This window comes from Crocodylus porosus, unplaced genomic scaffold (assembly GCF_001723895.1).
Source record: "Crocodylus porosus isolate Cpor-Errol unplaced genomic scaffold, CroPor_comp1, whole genome shotgun sequence".
Lineage (NCBI taxonomy): Eukaryota > Metazoa > Chordata > Crocodylia > Crocodylidae > Crocodylus > Crocodylus porosus.
In genome coordinates, this window is record NW_017728950.1 from 47,260,799 (window position 1) to 47,275,636 (window position 14,838).

General features: G+C 42.8%; 1 protein-coding gene across 4 annotated transcripts in view; it reads left to right on the top strand.

The window, feature by feature from the left end:
• Positions 1–14,838, top strand: part of MLLT3 (MLLT3, super elongation complex subunit) — a 218,999-nt gene that overhangs the window by 157,919 nt on the left and 46,242 nt on the right. The window lies entirely within an intron of this gene.

Genomic DNA, 14,838 nt, shown 5'->3' on the forward strand with positions numbered 1-14,838 from the left:
CGGGGGTAGGGAGGATGTATCAGAGATATAAGAGAACAGTAAAGGAAGGCAATAATATTAGAAACTTCATAAGCATTAATATGGAGAAAAACACCATTGAAGGGCAAGGTTAAAATTGCTTATTAGTTTACTGTTGGTATATTTCTTACTTGCTTGGCCATGGTTGAATTTAGTTATACAGATGTGAAAACAAGAAACTAAACACTACTTTTTTTAACACTATGGCTTCCCATATCCTGATTTTGGAGGGCTGACCTGTGGCACAGAAATCTGATTGCATTTTTAATATTAACAGGGCTAATTCAAACTCTGTCTTGATTAAAATATAGCTTTTTGTATCTCTTCTTTACTTTCTCTGTGGGGAAGATGCCTCCATGACAAGTCACTGACTTATATGCTGTTATGGAAGTTTTTACAGCAATTTTATGTTAAGTGTTAACATTTCTATTGTGGGAGCTGCTAGTAGTCATGACCCAGGACCATTACATCTTGTCCTTGGACAGATGTTTTACGTAGATGTGATCCTACCTTACAGAATTCATCTTGTAAGATCACAGTGCATACACAAAGGAGAGGTAGCAAGGGAGTCAAATCTACGTATATTTCTGTGTGCATGTTTATGACTATTTTTAGTTTGAAAATTACTGAAAAGCAGGTTTTAACAACAGCCTACTGGTCTGCCTAATTTTGGCTGATGCCATATTGCTCTTGCAGTAGGATTAGGTCTTGAAAGGGGTTAGAAGAAAAAGAATAAGATCATAAGCAAGAGGTATTTTGGAAGCAAGGTGAAGGTATGGTTTTTGGGATGAGCAGGTAGATGGTTAAGCTTAGTGTCATTGGTCAAACAGCATGGTAGAGAAACAGTGAAGGAAGAATAGGTAATATCAGAGAGAAAGACCTATGAAATTCTTGAAAGTTAGAAGAAACTGTTACTGGATATAGTCACTGGAGAAGGGCTTTGAAAAGGGCCATTAACCTCTCTTCAGAAGTCTGTCTTATGTATGTTGGAATGGGATGAAAAGAGGGTTACAGGCATCAGGACAAGAGGTGAGGGCCTGGATGAAAGTTTTAGCTCTGTGTGTACTGGACACTTATGAATGCAGCAGCAGCAAGATTGGCTACAACAAAGCTATGTGGGTGTGAGAAATGGTGTCAAAGTTGACTCCTAGGGATAGACAGGTAACATGGTGGTGTGAAATAGGGAAATAGGCTTCGTAGGAAAGACTGGGAATTTTGTGGTGTTAAACTTAGTTGAAGCTTTTGCAGGGCATCCAGAAGGTGTTGGAGAGAGCAGCTGAAGTGGGGCTTTTAGGAGATAGAGGAGGGTATAACAGTAGGCTTATGTGACTTATTCTTTTAGGTTTTTTTAATAGCAGATAAGAGTGAATCACTGAAGTCATTCACAGAGTTTAATTTTTAATCTACATTGTCATTTTTATGTATTATAATTAGATAATATATTTTGCCTTTGTACACCTGTGATATTCATGTTCCTTTTGGCATGGAAAGGGGGCCAGGAAAGGGCATGTCCCAGAAATATTGATTAAGTATGGGTCTAGTAATCAGACTCATTTTGAGATATCTGAGTAAGTTGGTTGGCTTTATGCCTATCTTCCAGAGGAGGTCTTACCAAGATTTATCGTTACATGAATTTTTAAGTAGCATTCACAAAATATTGTGTGTATCTGGTACCAGGTTAATGATGTGCTTCCAGACTTCCAACAGGAAGCTGCTTGAAAATATTTGCCTCTGTTACTGATGCGTTTTACCATCTGTAGATAATATGCCACCTAGTCTTTCAGACTCCTGCTAGGTCCATCAGCGCTTCCATCCAGTGTCATGCATTGCAAGCATCTATATATGTGTCCTTCCACCTGTGATTCAGCATTCTCCCTCTCTTCACAGCAGCAACATTTGTGTCAGACTGGTTGTTCTGCAGCCTACATATCAATGTTCAGGGAGGTTAGTTGTGATGGTACTAGTCCTAGTATGATAAGCTAGAAATTACATTGGGGAAAGTTGTGAAGGTTCCTGTGACCTCTTCCCTTGTTGTTGGTGAGGGGACATTATTGTCAAGAAAGTTACAGGAATGTCATCTGAAAGGCCTTTGCTGCTGCTTGTTGCTTCATCTATTGGTAGGGAAGTGTGTGCAGTTCTAAAATTCCCCAGTCAAGTGCCTGAGGGGGAAGTATTCCCCAAGCTGAGTCAAAGAAAGGGTAGGGGATGAGAAGGAGCAACTTGTCCCTTGCACACGCTTCCTTTCTCTCTTGGTTTGCGCTGTGAGCCAGTTCTTCCTTGACTGCTAGTGGTTTCTCCCAGCATGGCACTTTTTGCTTTTGCAGTTATGAAATGTTTACATGCATATGGGGTCTCCATATGTCCCTAAAATGCACATTAGAGTGATCCAGTCTTGAGTACTTGTGGGCATTTACTGCATTAGGCAGGAAAAAGAAAAGTCCTACGAATGTTAAATAGACAGAGTGCTCAGGACTCTCACTAAAGGCGAGTTTCTTATGCGTTCTAAGTGTTTTTCGTTTTGGTTATACAGAATAATGTGTCATTCTTTGAGAGAAATATTATCATATTGCTACTTACAATTTTATTTCTTCAAAATATGTTAATGAATTTTTAGTAGCAGAAGTAAGAGACTATTATGAAACTGTTTTCCCTTCTGAAAAGGTCAGTTCTCTAACCGATCTTGATTATTTTCTAAAATATATTCACCTTATACAGGAAAACTGAACCTGGAATAATAAACTGACCTAAGGAATTAATTCCTACATTCCCCCACCAAAAAATTGTTTACATATTTTCTTTTCTGAAAAATATGTATCTAGCTGGACTACCCATATAATTCAAAATGTAACTTGCTTCTGAGGAGTAAGCATTTCAACCATTTCTTTTGGCAGACTTGATCTACCATAGTTTGTTTGTTTGTTTTATAGTGCAGTGAGTTGTGGCTGAGAGAATAGAACCCTTGAGGGTGGAGAAGGAATCTCGTTGAATGTCTGCCTTACATTTAGGGATGGAGATGGTGGAAGGGCGGAGAGGAAGTTTTCAAGTCACCCAAGTCAAATCTTTCTTTTCCTGAAGCCTGTTGCGTGCCTCCGTTTCCCCAACTCTATTCAGAGCCCATGTTTAAACTGTCTGGAACTGGCAATAAACAGCTTGCTGTGGAGGCATCAGTGGTAGGTTTTCATTTGATGGAAACTTGTCACAGGCAGAGAAGAAGGTCTTTATTTTATTTCTGAAGTGGCTTTTTAATGACTGATCCCCTGGTGCATGGAAAGGTTGTAAAACACAGAAGGTATGTAGCTGAACAGGATTCCCTTTATAGCATGGCACTAGCAATGCTATACTTATGGTTGAGATGGTATTTTCATTCAAAACCTCTGTCGCCAGCTGTACAACTTGTTCAAAAAAATTGCCACTGAAGCTAAAATGTTTCATGCTTGTTGTTAATGCTGAGCTGAATTATAACATGCTTAAAAAAAGACTACAGCATTTGTAGAGTTATCTTGGCACTGCCTAGAGTTTGATAGACAAACTATAAAATAATGTTTAGTTTCAAAAGTTCAGTTTGCTAGGCATCAGTGTTTATTAGAGAACAGTCCCACAGTAAAGGCACGAGCTCTTATTTGACTTTTCAGTCAATTAGTTTTCCCCTAAAATAAAAAAGCTTAACCAAAACTAAAACTATTGTGGCATTAATTGTGATTTTAAAGGTACGAAAATGAAAGAAAACTGTGTGGCTTTAAGAGCTTTGTAGTGGACTTGATAAAGAACAGGAATTAGAGTTATCTGACACTGTGATGAGCATTTAGGATTCATGGTACTTACGTTTGATTTAGGATTTTATTTACTGTAGTTCTTCCGCAGTTGACTCTTCTGAGTATCCATGTTAAAATCTACAGGTTTCTTTGTTTATGCATAATGTAAGATTACATGACACAAGCCCATTTGTGGTGCTGTTTATAATTGTCTCTGATTGTAGTACAGCACCTGAGGAATGCATTGCCACTGAATTAAAATAAAACTGAAATTTTATAGTTACTGCTCTGGCTGCTGTTGTCTGTTTGAAAAGACATCTTGTTGCTCCCTCAAAGGGGAGCTTCTTGCTCTGAGCTCCCATTCCCATCATTCATGAAATAATAGATCCTGAAATAGATGGGCCCTCATGGTGAGAAATGGCATATTAAGAAGCAACAAAAGCTTTATGTCTAATGTAGCACTGAAATAAGTTTACTATGTCTGACTTTCCAGAATGTGCTGTTATCAGGTCAGCCAATTACATTACCTACTGCTACCCTGACTCCAACCAGTGACTGCATTCATCATTTTTTCTTCCAAAAAGTCATAAAGTAAAATTTGGAATCATAAGTCAGTTAATCTTCTGGTAGTTAAATCACCAGAAGCAATTGTTTAAGATAACTATTCTTAGAGTTTTCTTTAGTCCACATATTAAAAGACATGATGTGATAAGGGCCTACCACATTTTTCTGTACACAATTTTTTTATTGCCAATATATTATAATTTTTGAGCAAATCAACAAACGAGACATAAAAGAGAATGGATTGACTTAATTTATTTCCATTTTCCAAAAGCCAGGTTAGAGAGTAGAACAATAAGAAGATTAAAATAGTCATGTGGTAAGAGCTAAAGTTCTGCCGATGACTAGAAACTAGCTAACAGTGCAGGTTCCCCAGGAACTTGATCCCTCTAGATGAGCATAATTCTTTAATGATTCTGGAAAAGAATGATGAGCAGGGTGACAGTTATAATAGTTATAATATGCGGGTGGCATAGGTTGGTCAGAACAAGTGAAGAGTGGGGTAATTTCCAGGGAATGTAAAAAAGCTGGGCAGCTAGAGGATAAATGAAATTCACGCAGCCTGGTGCACTACTATCCATGTGTTGGAATCTGGGGACATTTTTAGATGTGGTGTGGGATGTGGTGCCAGGTGCTTTACTTGACAAGTTGTAGTAATTAAAAATGCCTGTGCATCATGTGTATTAGCATCCCCATGCATCCCTCGTACTGAAAAAATGGCAGTGGGGCACTTTGAACTGACGCTCATTGAGCATGTTTTATTTCAAAGGACCTCGCCATCATTTTTTCAGTGCGGAGATGCACTGGGATGCTGATGCACACAATGCAGAAGGCTACCAGAGTGCATCAATTTCTATGCTACAGCAGACCCTATTTCCAGTGCGTTGGAGCAGGCTCCACACAAGTGTATAGGAACCCTGAGAATTTAAATGACACTTATGCATTGCTGGATTTCTAAACTTAGTTATAGCAATGTGAAGGAATTTGACAGAACTTAGAGCACAGAGAGTCGGCAGGGCTGCAGCTGCAGCCTGGAAAGGAAGGAAAATACCCACCCAATTTCCACAGCAGCATCTTACTTAGGATTGGTGGAGGGAGGCCACTCAAAGGTATTTCCAGTCCGAGAGAGGGGCAGAGAGGGGTTGGTTCCCTGCAGGCTGCAGAGAGAGGAGTGGCTGAGTGTCTCAGCAGGCAGAAACTGCAGAACATGCCTCAGTAACGCTGTGGGTGTGACCCTGAGGCAGGAGGCCTGCAAACAAGTGGCTAGTGGTAATCTCCAGAGTGGAGCTGCAGCTGAAGATCTAGAGCAAGGGAGTCCACAAGGCCTGAGAGAATCTCCAGGGTGGAGTTTTCCAACAGAGGATCCGGAGGAGGGCCTGAAGGAAAAAATCTACAGCCACAGGTAGAGCCTTCCTGCACAGGGGGAGAACCCCAAAGAGACTATGAAGGTTCATAGGGGTGCAGGGCAGGCCAGCACACACAAAGAATGTACTAGGGGATTGTTTGCCAGAATTATGGTGATTGAGAGGTTGAGCACCTGATCGCGAGGAAAGAGGACATTGCCAGAACCTGACAAGAAGGCTGAGAAGCAGCCAGGGTTTTCTGTGATTTCTTTTTGCTGTTTATTTTGATTTTTTGAGCACAGGCCAAGACCAGCCCCTGGAAGGGTGTATCCAAAAGAGGCACTGGGACACCCTGGGGTAGGGGAAAATAAGGTTGCAACAGGCAGCACTGCAACCTGGCTGCAGAAGAATATCGTAAACACGACCTGGAGAGGCTAGGCTGGGGTAAAGGGGAGGTTAAGAACCCCACAGAAGACACAGGGATCAAGACCAGGCAGGATCACCATGGGCATTGCCTCCCAGGAATATATAGGTCATCAAAGTCATGGCAGGTGAGAAAACATAAGATCCACTTCCTGGCAGACCTGGTGATCCAGAGCCAAGTTCTGCCCTGTCGCCACCTGTAGGCAGACGAGCACAGGGCAGTACTAGCAAGCCCCATAATACCTGCAGACATCACAAGCAACTTGCTTACTATAGAGTGGTTGTTCTAAAGAATAATTGTAGTCAAAATGTTATGCAGTTACTGTGCATGAATCAATTATGTCCTCACCTTGCACAGTGCGTTCCAGCCTGTTTGTGCTTCCAGACAGTAATCAGCTATTAGTTACCTGAATCTAGAAAGCTATTTCTCCAGTGGGCATATTTTTACATAATTATATACTAAAAATGTTTGAAAATGTTAAAAATGTTTGTCTTGCATGTGCTAGTCAAATCCTGTTGTTTCCCTTTTGTAGCAGGTTTACTGTCTAGAATATAGCTGGATCTATTGCACAAAACTTACTTTCTTTCCCTAATTGATGGTTCATTTTGTGAACATTCAGTATATTTTCAGTAGCCAAGTATCTGGATTTTTGTTCCTAAGATGACAGTTGCTCCTTTTCCTTTTCTTTTCTTTTTTTTTTTTAAAACAATAAACTCAAATTAGCTATCAGATGACACAAATATTTCTGGAATTTAATTATAATGATAAAACTGTAATACCAGAACATTATTGTGTTTAATAAGAATTGTAGTCTTGTTTGCTACTGAAGTAATTTCAAGTTACGGCTGCATTTTTATACTTGAACTGAAATACTGAAGGTCAGACATAATTTGAAGCGCTATCCATAGCTGCTAGCTTTAAAGTAATGAATGATTTACCTAAGACATTTCTGAAGACGTTCAACACATGATAAAAATGTATTCAAATCAGTAAATGGGTATAGAATGCCAGATTTGATAGAAACATATTCACGTAGTCATACACCACTCTGTATAAGTATGCGTGTGTGGACATATACGTAACCTATAATTAGTATATAATAATAGATACAATAGCTATACAGGTATTGATATCTATTCTAGAGTTGAAGTTGTATTTTTGAGTTTAGCCATGCTTCATTTCTTTCATATTTCATTAACTGTATGTAACACTGTCACAGGACACTAGGGTGCCTGCTCCTTTAAGGGCAGAAACTGCCTAGAGAGAGGCCCCTAGCAGTCAGTTGGGAACCCCACAGCTGCAGGTTACCGTGGCAGCAGGAATGAGGGAATTAGCTTGCACCTGCAGGTGGTCAGCTGACTGGAAGAGGCGGGGACTGGGGCACGTATAAATCCCAGGGTTGAGAATAGAGGGCACTTCTCTGTCAGCAGCCAAGGGGGAAGGAGCTCTCTTAGAGGAAGCTAAGTGGAGATGGTTGACTGCCTGTTCTACTTCTGGTAGGATTAAGAAGCTCCAGGGGCTCACCAGGGACCCTGGCCTTCAAGGCATTTAGTGCTCAGGGGGAGGTTCAATGGTTTTAAAGAGACAGAGCACACCCCTGAACTGCTTGCATTGTTATAGCCCAGGGGCTCATATTTTGATTTCTGTTTGTAAACCGGTGGATTGGGCTGAGGCTACTGGGGAAGGAGGAGGCCCACTACAGTGTGGGGACCCCAGCGCCAGGGGCACAGTGACAAAGGGGGTGAGCAGACCTCAGTGTCAGGGGGCACAGAGAGAGAGACAGGGCTGCAGAGAGCCCAGCGATGACTGGAGGCCAAGTTAAACTAAGGCCTTGGAGGGACAATGTGTGAATGCCATCCGCAAGGCTTAGGGCATGGTAAAGGGGCAGCTTGGAGCCCCTCATCCAGCCCATAAGGCTGAGGGTGTCCTGTGAAGCATCCATTTTGAGCGGGACCCAAAAAAGGGTCCAAGAACTGACACGGTCAGCAGGGTCCATCAGGACCATGTCTAAATATAAACTTGAGGGCAGCCTCCCTATATTATAATTACCAGCAAGATGTGGCAGGTGAGGAAAAGGGTGCCCATTGGGTAAGATTGGCATTGTTACGGAGCCCTAGGGGCATCATGACCATTCCTGGGAACCCCATCCCATGACAAACACACCAGTGTCCCAGGAGTGGCCATGGTGCCTCCTACAGGTTCTGTGACTATGCTCTGCTCCACCCATAGGGTGCCTTCCTGTCTGTCCTGCCACGCTTTGATGGAATAATGATAAATGGGGAGGCTGCCCCCACACCTTTGCGTAGCCCTGGTTCCACTGAACGCATACTGGGGTCCCTGAACACCCTACTAGTCCTTACTGATCCTCAGTCCCTCGCTGGTCCTGTATAGTCAACTGCCCAGCAGGGCACCCAAAGCCTTAAGGGCTAATTGTATGGCTCCAAATCCTCCCCTACACCATGCCCCATGCTTTGTGCGTGTTACTGTCAACATTTTTGGGGTTTTGGCCTCCCTGGCTTCTGCCCTTTTAATTTGGCTAGGCCTTTTAGCCTAGGCCCACTGTGTCAGACCTGGTTTTGAGGCTCTAGCATGCATTTGTCCCTTCCACCACTGGGGTCCTGGCTCCTGTCTGCCCCTGTGTGGCTTCACTTTCTCTGGTGCTAGGCCCCTGTCCCTGTGCCTTGCACTATGTCCACTCTGGGACACTACTTACTAGAGCCTTGAGCCTGCCTCTGCCACTAATGGGCCCTCCATAAACCTCCCCTATATTCCCAACCCAAACCTCTGCTTTAAACACAATGTAAGCATAAGTCCCCTGTCCCTTTAAGAGTGTAAGCTTTTATGCACTAATACAGCATCCTGGGCTCCTTGGGCACATCTATACATACACTTTAATACTCATTAGCCTATTTTAATATGCATTAAACGTCACTTTAAAACTGTGCTCTTTAGTAAATATGCATTAAGACAGGCTAATGAGCATTTTCCCAGTACCTCACAATGGAGATGCTAGATTTTAATGAACATTAACTAAAATGCATTAATGCACATGTAGATGCGCCCCTTGTGAGCTCCCTGAGCCCCACTGTTCCTGTAGGTAGCAAAGCTGTTGGCCCAGCATCCCTGGGTGGCTCTCCATGGTAGGAGCTCTATCCCTTGTGGCTACCAGGGAGACATTTCTCTGCCAGCCCCAGCCTTGGGCTTATATGCCCCCAGGACCCTGCCTACATCCAGTCTGCTGACTGCCTACAGCTGTCTGCTAACTGCGTTATTTGCTCTGTTCCCTGGCAACTGGCAGCTACTGTGCGCTGCCTGTCCTGCAGTGCTGCATGGCTGGGCTGCCTTTATTTGTGGTACACTGTGGTAAATTAGGAGACTGAATTTAAACTCACTAAGAGCAAAGATATTTGCAGATTTTGTCATGAAAAATTATGTATACGTTCTCCATATAAAAAATGTGTACTGTGTTTCAGAGACTTGGTTGGGAAAGAGTTGATTGTTTTATTAACAAATCATCCACAACTTTCGCACTTCGGCCACTAAATTTTCTTTAGAATATTTCAGACGTGGGCTGTGATGAGATGTGAAAAAAAAATCAAATGTTAAGAGTTACCCCTCAAAATTTGTCACTGATAGAATTCACTGGCTATGATATGGTGTGAAGAAAATATTTTCGTATAGAATAGATTCTCCCAAAGCTAAAATTTCATTTAAAACCATGTTTTTAGCACTTGTAATTACAAAGACACCCTTGAGAACATGACCGGCATATTGCAAAGGTTTCCTTCTCAGCTTTGTTGCAGGACTCTGGGTACCGGCACCGTGGAGTGCTGCTGTGAACTCCCAGCCCTGGGGGTACCCCTGCAACTGGGTGAGTGCAGGTGCTGCAATCCCCCAGTGCAGGAGTGCCCCACCAACCTCATGACTGGGAGATCCCAGTGGAATGTCCCCACAGCTGGAAGATCACAGCAGCTGAGGGGGCTCTCAGCCATAGGTGCTTGCTGCTTGCTGGTGCAGGAGGAACCTGAGACTGAGTTCCCTCTGCAAAGGCAATTAGGCATGATGGCTTCAGAGCTGGCTTAGTGGGCCCTAGGCAAACAAACTTGTGGGCCCTGGACTGGTCAAGAACCCCTGCTCCCGGCACTGGTGAGCGGGGTTCGGAGCCACCACTAGGAAACTGCTGCTGCTGCTGCCGCAGTGAAGGGAAGGGCAGAGGTGGATTTTTTTAAAGGATTTTTGGGGCCCTAGGCAAGGAGAAAATTGGAGGCCACCTCACCCCACAGGAGCTCTCTGAGCTGGCCTGGCCTCTGCCTGCAGCACTAGACACAGTGGCACAGACACACAGAGACACATTTTCCCCTCTCAGGACCTCACCCACTCATGATCACGCTGAGGTTGCCCCACCTTGCCAGGAGTTGCCTGCAGCTTCGTTTAGCTCCTCCATAGCCATCCCTCCCAGTGCCACCACCCACCCGCAGAGGCACAGCTCAGCGCTCCTGTCCTGGCATGGACCCCAGAGGCATGGTGCAACACTTTTGGCCTGGCCCAGCCATGGCCCTTCCCTCTCCCCTTCCCGTCCCCGCCCCAATGGCGGAGGCTTGCAGGGAAGTGAAAGCTAAAGCTGAAGTTTTTGTCATTTTTGTCTCCCCCTCCAAAAACAGCACCAAGTTTAAAACCGTGGATTCCAATTTGCTGCTGCCGAGGATCTGGGGGACCCTGATTTGGTAGTGGACCCTGGGCCCAGGCCCAGCTGGCCCATCCATTAATCTGCTTATGGGGAAGTGAAAGGAGGTGGATGAGGCCATTCATGCTGCTGTTGCAGAGGGAAGGACTGTGGTCCCCAGCAACTTAGGACCCTAGGCATGCCCACATTAGATCCCATCCAGGGCTGGATTAACATGTGGAATCCCACAGTCACCCCTCCTGCCATGTACATATGGTGTGGCAGGAGGTGCAATTGTGTGGATCGTGTGTTTGGTCCCATTGCACAGTTATCTGTGTGTATAGAGGGACCCTTAGGAATTTTGACATTTATTTTATTTCTGTTCCTCTGTTCACTTACTCTTGCTAGTTGGCAAGCATCAAACATTTTTTCTTCATTTTTCTTTAAGCTGTTAGGTTGGCTTTATTACTTTTCAAATGTGTCATTATTTTTAAATAGGTTAAACATTAGCATTGGCAGCTGACTTGATGTTCACCACACCATAGGTCTTTTAAAAGTATCAGTAAAATTTACATGAACTAGTAAAGCCATCCAGAAGCTGTTGCATATTCAGACAGTTGGAAAACCCACACAGACCAAGGAATCATTTTACTGGCTTTGTTATGAAGGGTGTAAAGCAGCAAGGGGAAGGGAAGGGAGGGGAGGGATGGCCTATAAGATGTTTGGCTTTATTGAGACGCAGGGAAAATAGCGCAGTCCACTTACAAATTCCAAAGACCGCTTTTATCTTTGATTTCCACCCTCCCCCGCAAGAGCAGCTTTGAGAGAAAATTCAATGACAGGATGTTTTAGTTAAAGAAAATTTTGCCTGCCTGCTTCCTATATGGGACAGTGCAGCAGCATGATAACAAAGTACTTGACCTTTTTGTTTTTGCTGTCTGCACTCATACAATATGGTGATGTGCACATAATATTTGTGTGAACTGCTACCTGTTGTGTGAAATGGGGAAATACAAAGTCGTGGGTCCATTTGGAATGTTTCCTCGGGCCAGAGCTGCCAGTTTTGAGTAGTGTAATAACCAAGAAGACAATGGTGTAGTAATTTTTCTTATTCATCACAAATTTGCTAGACCTCACAGATGGAAATGAACAACAATCCTAGCCTTTGCTCTAAAGAAAGCTACCGTAGAGAAATTACACAAATGATGATCAGAAGGATGAGCATGTGTTTAAGAATTACAGGTTGATTTTTTTAGTTATGTTCTCATTATATCCCAAACACCATAGACTTGGATGGAATTTCTCATGACCCTTACTGCTTTTTAAGAGAGAGCAGAATTTGATTCTGTAAATACAGCAAAATACACACAGTTCCTCATGAAGTCTGATTATTGTGCTCCCCTGACTTTTCAACATGTGTTGCTGCATTTTTCTCTGTCTGTATATAACCCTGCAATTAAGGTATTGCCATTATTATTAGCAGTTTTGGGCATCATAAAGCCTATCAAAAAGCAAGCACAGCAGAAATGCTTTGATCCATAGAAGAGCCAAGGAATGGTCTTTAATATACTACATATTACATGTTTATTGTAATTACCTGTGGGGGCAGGATAGTGAACCCTGGTAGTGAGATACCAAGGCATTTCAGTTTATTAAAGTACTTGAAGCATCTTAAACTACTTTCTCTTCAGGGAAAAATACAAGAAGTTTGATAGGAAGTCCATTCCTGCACAATGAATGTTCAGAAGTGATCACAGTAGAATAGGTTTTGTATTAAATTAACTCCTTGCATATCTTGAAAATGTCTTAAAAGTTATGCCATTAGTACCTTTTTAAAGTTATCCATAGAATGCCACTTTCCCTCTGGTGTAAGATCTATTAATTTGGCTATTATGAATGTACACACATTTTGAAAACCCCTGTAGCCTTGTAAAACCCCCAGGTCCTTATTAGTTGAAAAATACTGCCTTCTTGCCAGGGCTTGGAGCCCCAAGGTAAGATCTTTTGTAGATAGTTTGAGATAATAGTTATGAAATAAAAGTCCATATGGATTTTAAAGACGTTATCTATTAAAGTAATCTGTGGAGGTTGTAGGGGTAAAGGTTATTTCTAAAGAGGTTTCTAGTGGTTGCTACAGGTTAAAGTGTGCTACATTTTTTAATAAATTTCATTATTAGGATGGCATAAATATTGCAAATGGACAAGAATGGCTCCACTGTAGCATTCATCCCTCTTTGCAACAAACAGACAGCCTGTAGCCAGGAAACTTTGTGGTTTTATGCATTTTTATATTTGTTGCAGTTCTTTCTCTGTCTAAAACCCTTTCCTTATTGATTTGATATTTTAATTTGCAGTCTCTGCACATACACAGCATGTTCAGGCTCGTTGTAGTGCTACACATGAATGACTCTTCATAGCCTCTCACGTGCATTAAGTCCTGGTTCTTCAGATCCCAGAACGCACTTAACATAGGACGCTCTCTCTCATGCACTAGTTTCTCTGATTAATGGATCTATAACACATATATGGGCTGCTTCTAAAATCTCTTGCAAAAAGAAACAAGATCCAGACCTACCAGGTTGCTGAGTATTTCTTGTGTCAGTGGTAGTTCATATTGCCTGGCTCTTCCTAGGAGAGCCTTACCTGGTCACATCTTTACCTGGTCAGCTCTTAATACTGTATATCAGTAAAGGTTTGCAAAATGGGCCCTATTTGATTTGGATTTGGCCCGAATCAGGGACAGTCATTCGATTCGTTGATTTGGATCACTGTCCCTGATTTAATTCGGCCAAATCCAAATCTGAAGATTTGACTCTGATTCAGAGAATCTGCAATTCGGGCATAGACACAGCTTTACGTTTTTCTACATACCTTGAGGTACCAGGCGCGGCCCATGAATGCTGCAATGCTGGGGTGGATGGAGCATCACACAGAAGTGCGGGTGGGGGAGCCCTCCATGTGCTCAGTGGTAAACCTGGAAGTGGACTGGAAGTACTTGTGGTCCACTTCTGGTGGACTTCCAGTCCACTTCTGGGTGCACTGGGGGGCTTGGCGATCAGCTGTGGGGGACCCCAGGTACCCCACCAGACCCAGGAGGCACTAGTTGCTGAGCCAGGGAGGTGCAGGGCGGTGGGGTGCAGACCTGGAAGTGGACCGGAAGTGCTTCTGGTCCACTTTTGGGTCTGCTGCGAAGTGTGCTGGGGAGCCCCCCCCGCACTCCTGTGGAACTCTCCACGCACCCCAGCATCGCAGCGTTCACGAGCCGCTGCTCCCTAGAGGTATGTAGAAAAAATATTTAAAGCTGTGTCTATGTCCTAATCTTTCCAAATCTCTCCAGATCAATTCAGAGGGTTCTGATTCAATTCAGAGAGATTCAGGGGTCCTCTGATTTAATTCAGATTTGGAGATTCAGCCACCAAATTGGGCTGAACCTCTGCCTAATTGAATCAGGGACTGAAGCTTCACACAGCCCTATATAATTAAAAAAAGAATATGGCAATAAGCTCGACATTTTAATTAGTGGAATGGAATGGCTGAGCACCTTAGTCTTCCAATCGTGCTAATCCCCTCTTAAAGTAGCAAAGCAGATCAGAAAAAAATAAAAGCAGGTATCACTAATACTTTCAGTTGCACAGATCCCTGACTCATTTCCTTTCTGGAATGGATTTCTTGCACATTGTTCCATGTTCACAAGGTGCTACTTATGCAATATGTTGTAATCTGAACAGTTGATTTCAGTCTTAATAATTGTTGTCATTTTGCCAAAATGCATAGGCCTTAGTAGTCCTAATTTTCAGTCATTTTTAATTTAGTCATTGAGCATTTAACTGTTCTGGAGGTGGCAAGATGAACAGTTGCTCGATACAGAAGGTGGGAAATCAAGAGATAGCAGTTCCATTGTAGTAATAATGTCACAGCCGAGACCTGAGAAAATCTTTTGTTTCAGTAGTTTTTCTGTAAATTATTGATGCCTTATAAATAACTGGGGGAAATAAAAAGAAAAAGAGAACATGCAAAAAAAAAAAAAAAAAAAAAAAAAAAACATCAAAGATTTTAATTACACAAAAGCCAAGAAAT